The following is a 6000-nucleotide window of genomic DNA, read 5'->3' on the forward strand; positions in this document are numbered from 1 at the left end:
GCTGATATAATCAAGTATATGTGGTAAGATGGCTATTCTTGTGGACTTCACTATATCTGGAATTAACTAAAATTCAAATGAATAGGAACACCTGTGAGGGTTTGTTTTTTAATTAAATCATTTGAAGTGGGAAGACACACTACTAATCCAGATTTTGAGATGGGAAGGTAAACTTTTAACTCCAGATCATTCAAGGTGGGAAACTCTACTTTTAATTTGGACCACGCCTTCTGTTGGCAGCCTACATAAAAGACACGGAATAAGGAAGCTTGCTCTCTCTTTGCTTATTCTTGCCCTTGCTAGCAAGTCTATTCTTCTTTGGGATTCCAGCATTTGCTCAAGACAAGCTCAGACATCCAGCCTTATGGATTGAACAACTATTGGATTCTTGAACCTTCCTTTCAAAGGCAGTCATTGTTGAATTAGCTGGACCACAGCCTATAAATCATTCTAATAAATTCCCTTTCTATATATTTATGTAGAGAGAATCACTCCATAAGATCTGTTACTCTGACGAACCCTGAATAACACACAAGGTTATCAAGATGGTCTCTGCGTTGGTTAGTTTTGTATGGTAACTTGCCACAATCTAGAATCACCTGAGAAAAAAGCCTCAGTTGAGGAATTACCTAGATCACGTTGACCTGTGGATATAGGTTATATGTGTGTGGGTGAATTTCTTTATTGTTAGTTGGTATAAGAAGGTCCATCCTACTGTAGGAAACACCACTCCTTGGGCAGTTGGTTCTAGACTATATGAGAGAAAAGTTGAGCATAACCAAGCCTACCTGTGAGTCAGCCATCCAACAGCATCCTCCATGAATGGTTCCTGCTGTAAACTGCTTGGCTATGAAGTGAGTTTCTTGATCAGAAGTATTGCTGTGTAGACTAGCATGCAGGACTGCCTTCAAGTTTCTCCCTTGAGTTCCTTCCTTGACTTCCCTGATAGATTGTGATCATGAATTGTAGGCTGAATTAACTCTTTCCTTCCCTAAGTTGTTTTTGGTAAGAGTATCTTATCACAACAACGTGAATGAAACTAAAACAGGCCACAATTTACTGTGAACAATGTCTTTATAAAAGGGATGAATTGGTCTGGAGATGTACACATAGAAGGAAGACAATGGAAAGAGAGACTCACACAAAATGCAAAATCCACAGCCAAGGAGTAGGCTTAGGCATCCCTTCATAGCCCTCAGTGAGATACAGTGTTGTTTCTTCAGAACTTTTGCCCCTGTGGTGATGTGAATGAAAATGGACCCACTGACTCATAAAGTTGAATGCTGAGTCACCATGGAGAAGAACTGTTTGAGAGAAGGATTGAGGTGTGGTACAGTTGAAAGAAGTGTGTTATTTAGGGTTGGAGTTTGACGTTTCAAAAGCCCATTCCAAATCCAGTTTGTCTCTCCCTTTTTCTCACTGAACATGGATCAATAAGTGGCTTTCAGCTCCTGCCCCATTGCCATGCCTGCAGCCATGCTCCTGCTGTGATAATAGTGGGTTAAACCTCTAAAATTGTAGATGGTTCCTTTTATAAGTGTTGCCTTGGTCATAGTATCTCTTCACAGTGATAGAATGTGGACTAAGAGAGAGTTGGTACCAGAAGTGGGGTGTTGCTGTGATAGTCCTGGCTATGCTGTTTGTTGGAGGAATACAGCAAAGACTTTGGAACTTTGGACTAGAAAAAGCAGTTAGTGGGCAATGTTTGCATAAGAATGGTCTCTATAGGTTCATCTGTTTATATGCTTAGCCATTAGGTAGTAGAACTGTAGAACTGTTTGAAAGGGTTACAAGTAGTTGGAATGGGTGTGGCCTTTTTAGAAGTTTGTCACTGTGAGTGGGCTTCAATGTTTCAAAAGCCCGTGCATACCCTCTCCCAAATCGGTCTCTCTCTCTCTCTCCCTACTCCCCACCCCACTTGCTTCCTTGCCTGAGCTCTCAGCTGCTTCAACAGCATCATGCTTGCTGCCATGCTCCCTGCCATGATGATAATGGACTAATCTCTGAAACTGTAAGCAAGCCGTGCATTAAATGCTTTCCTTATAAGAGTTGGTTGTGGTTTCTCTTCACATCAATAGAACAGTAACTGCAATTTTAACTGCTCCCTTCACCACTCGGAACTTTCTAGTCCTCCTCTTGTGACTTGATATTTGGTAACCATCCTACACATATCTCCAATGTCACTTCTCTGCTTTCTCTTATATGTTCCAATAGCACCTATACCACACTCAACAGCACAATCACCATTCTTTATAATTCCAGGATGGGGAAGGATCTTTTATACTATTTCAGCCTCCTTTTACTCATAAGCCAGTCCCTGCCAGTCAGGGATTCAGTGGAGTGACCTCTCATTTTGGACAGCCACAGTTTTGGCACCTGTCCCAATCATACCCATTGCTTCCCATGTATCTTATTTGGTGATGTTGTTTAGATGGACCAGATCCACACCTATATGTTCACTATTCTGAACTATTCCTCAGGCACTACTACTATTATTCTCAAAAAAAAAAAATCCCAAAGCAAAAAGAATAAAAATACAATGTATTTCCATCTTTAATGGAAAGCATGAGATCTTAATGAGAGATGATCTGCAGACTGAACCATAATGCTTCCACTTACACTGTAAAATTTATTAGTTAAATGAATAAAGTGCTATACTATATATACAGAATTTCTTCAAGGATAAAACACTGAGCCATCCCAGTACATGTACTTGGAGACCTTTTGAATCAAATGAAAATCTGCTGTGTGAGTATCTCTCCCAGCTGTGAGAGTGCACCCCTCTTCAGTTTAGACTTTAATTTTTAGCTCCATCATGTTCTACGAATAGAAACTCAAAATGCTTGGATCAGTTACACAGTCTTGTCAAAATAACCTAACCTGCAATTATAACATCCTGAGGTGCTTTTCTCAAATATTCCAAGAAAACTTTTTTTATTAAAGAATTTTGTACAGCTCTGATGCCGATTAAAACTAAACTGAATGACCCCCTCTAAATGTTTACAGATGGCAAAATGTCTTATGCACTTTATTAGTAGATATATAAATTATTCTTTTCTTTTTTATTTTTTTAGACAACTCTTCATTTTGCTGGTATTATTGTAAGTATCAAGAATACTTAGACACAGGTTCTGTGTGGTTTCTATGTGGACACAAACTGAAGGTAGTTGTGAAACAAAGGCCTAGACTTTAGCATGGGAGTGTGTAGCAATTCTTCAAGTGCATAAGCCTCAGCAGACTGACCTTCAGTGTGATTAGAATCAGAGTACTCAGTTATTGCAAATTCTTGGGGTATTAAACTTTCTAAGCTTACAGGGCAATTAACAGTCACAAAATACAAAAAGCTTTACGATGAATCCTTCCTTTTTTAATTAGATATTTTCTTTATTTACATTTCAAATGTTATCCCCTTTCCTAGTCCCCCCTTCCCCGCCCCCTGCTCCCCAACCCACCCACTCCCATTCCTGGTCCTGGCATTTCCCAATACTGGGACAGAGAACCTTCACAGGACCTAGCTACAATACAGAATGTACTTCATAAATGTAATTATTTTAATGCATTAAAATCTCTGTATAAAACAGTTCTTAGCCAGGCAGTACAAGATCATTTCCACTGATCATGGAAAACCTACTGAGAGAAAATATATGGCGTAGAGATCCCAAACTTCTGATGAAAACAGTCCCAATAGAAATTTAAAATAGAGAGGTTGTTTTAATGATGGATTTTAAAACTCACTCATCAAAGATTTATTAAGTGTTTAATATGTTTCTAGTATCCACTGAACAAGGTATAATTAGACACTCAAGAAAAATAAAACAATGCCCTCCCTTTAAGAGCTTTCAAACTACCAGATAAGGTAGGTCATTCACATTGGCAGTTATCCTAAGAGCATAAGACAGCTGGCATTTTCTTCACTGTACAAGTTTTTCTCATTTCAAATTTTCTAAGATTAGAGCGGCACCTTGAAAACATTCATTAACTTGTCCCACCTCTCCACTTTGAGAAGTTGAAGCCTGGCTTGCCTCTACATTACAAGCGGAAATGCTCTTGTTCACAGGAGTGGTTGGTACTTGTGCTTCTCATTTAATCCTCAGAACAACCTATCACTGTATAAATTAATAGATTTGGCAGGGAGGGAACAGGAGCTCGGCAAACTGAGATGCTGAAGGTTGCAGGCTTACGCTGCCCATGTGAAAGGAATTCGTCCCTACAGTGCTGAGCAAAGGTTAACTCCAGAGGCACTGAAGGGTGCAGGGAAAGAAGATGGTGTTCCATGTAAGGACAGCACACTCTTAAATAAGAGACCTGCATTACAACTCTGTAAAGTGAAGATCCTGTACAACCTGGAGGCATGTTACAGTATCCTCACAAAAACAATGGTTCCCGGTTGTACATCCTGGCCTCAAGGTTGTTTCTGTGACCTTCATGAAGTCACTCAATTTCTCGAAATGCCACTTACCAAAGAGTAAAAAATGGTATATAAAGGGAAGCATCCATTCATTAAAATATTTATACTGATTGTGACACACATTCTGAATCTGGTAGTGTTGAATTAAAACAAATGTTTCTTCATCTTTGTCTTGAGGAAATTACAGCACAGATGCTAGAATGAAGACATTTTACAACAATGAACATACAATTTCAATTAATGCAAGAAATAAAAGCCATACAAATTACTGAAACTGGGCACATAATAAATGACTTAGCAAAACCATGAAAAAATGAGTTCCAACTTGGCAAAGGGGATGCAAAGAAAAAAACTCCAATTTCTATCAATGAAAAAAATATGTATGACACTGGACTTGAAGACAATAGCATGAGATTCATGCTGTCGACTGAAATGTTTGTACCCACTGAAAATGTACAGATCAAATTCTACGTGCTGATGACCTGGAGAGATTCTTCTGGGAAGCTACTATACAGTATGACACATGGTTCAAAACAGGTCATAGACACCAGAAGGTCCTGTTTCCTACATAGCTCTTGCCTTTCTGGCTTTCTATTTCATAGTTGGCCATAGAGAAGTGTTCAGACCTCATCTTGTTTGTCACCCAGGTATAGGGAGTGAGGAAGAAGAATGGTCTTCCTGTGCTCCTGCACTGAGTTTATTCTGCTCAGTATGCCCTGTTTACTCAGTAACATATCATTATGGTTATGCATGCTTTGTCATGTTTATAGAATGAATGATTCATAAAGCCCTGGAGGAAAGACTTCACCAGCCTTCTGGATGAGAGCTCCTACAGAACCACAATGCCAGAAAGCACAGAGCAGCAAATTTGCTCCTCCCACACCTCAACCTGTGCAACCTTCATCTGTAGCCTTTGTCATATCTTTTATAATGAACTAATATGTGCCAGTGTTTGTGTGAGCCCTGGGAGCCACTGAGCAAATGATTTCAATTCAATGAAGAGGTTGTGGGATCCTAATTCATAGTGGGTTCTTCAGAACCACAGGCTGCTTTTGCTAAAAATCATTGACTTCTCACCTGGGCCTACTAGGCAACTGAAGGTCAAATCAAAGACCAGCATCTCTGCCTTCATTTCTATCTTTATTCTTTGCTTTGGCAGAAGTACAAAATGAAGTTATTATCCTTAACCTCTTCCCTTGAGTCACCTTGGATGTCAAGAATAGCAAGTTATTTGTTCTTCCTAACATGACCATATGCATTGCATGTCTTTCTCTGCTTTTTACCATTAGCCTTCTCTCTCTCTTTCTACCTTTTCTCTGTATGTGTATGTGTACACGCATGCACATGTGTCCATGTAGAGGCCAGAAATCAACTTTAGATGTCCCTACTCAAGTGCTGTCCATTTTCTTTGTGAGATGGTCTCTTGCTGGCCTGGGGCTTGCAGATTGAGTTAGGCTGTCTAACAAGCAAGTGCCAGTGATCCACCTGCCTCAACCTCCCCAAAGATGGATTATAAGCATGCTCTACCATGCCAAGCTTTTGTGGTGTGTGTGTGTGTGTGTGTGTGTGTGTGTGTGTGTGTGTGTGTGTGT

The 6000-nt window shown here is 39.8% G+C and overlaps 1 protein-coding gene across 7 annotated transcripts in view; it reads right to left on the reverse strand.

Annotated features, from left to right (window-relative positions):
• Klhl32 (kelch like family member 32) overlaps positions 1 to 6000 on the reverse strand; it is a 225317-nt gene that overhangs the window by 182494 nt on the left and 36823 nt on the right. Inside the window, exon 1 of one of the 7 annotated variants that reach the window (XM_029476832.1) lies at positions 789 to 848. The exons of the other annotated variants lie outside the window; for them this stretch is intronic. The gene's annotated coding sequence lies outside the window, so the exon portion shown is untranslated. Of the gene's footprint in view, positions 1 to 788; positions 849 to 6000 lie in introns of those variants that run through there. 7 annotated transcript variants of the gene reach the window in all.

This window comes from Mus caroli, chromosome 4 (genome assembly GCF_900094665.2).
Source record: "Mus caroli chromosome 4, CAROLI_EIJ_v1.1, whole genome shotgun sequence".
Classification (NCBI taxonomy): Eukaryota; Metazoa; Chordata; class Mammalia; order Rodentia; family Muridae; genus Mus; species Mus caroli.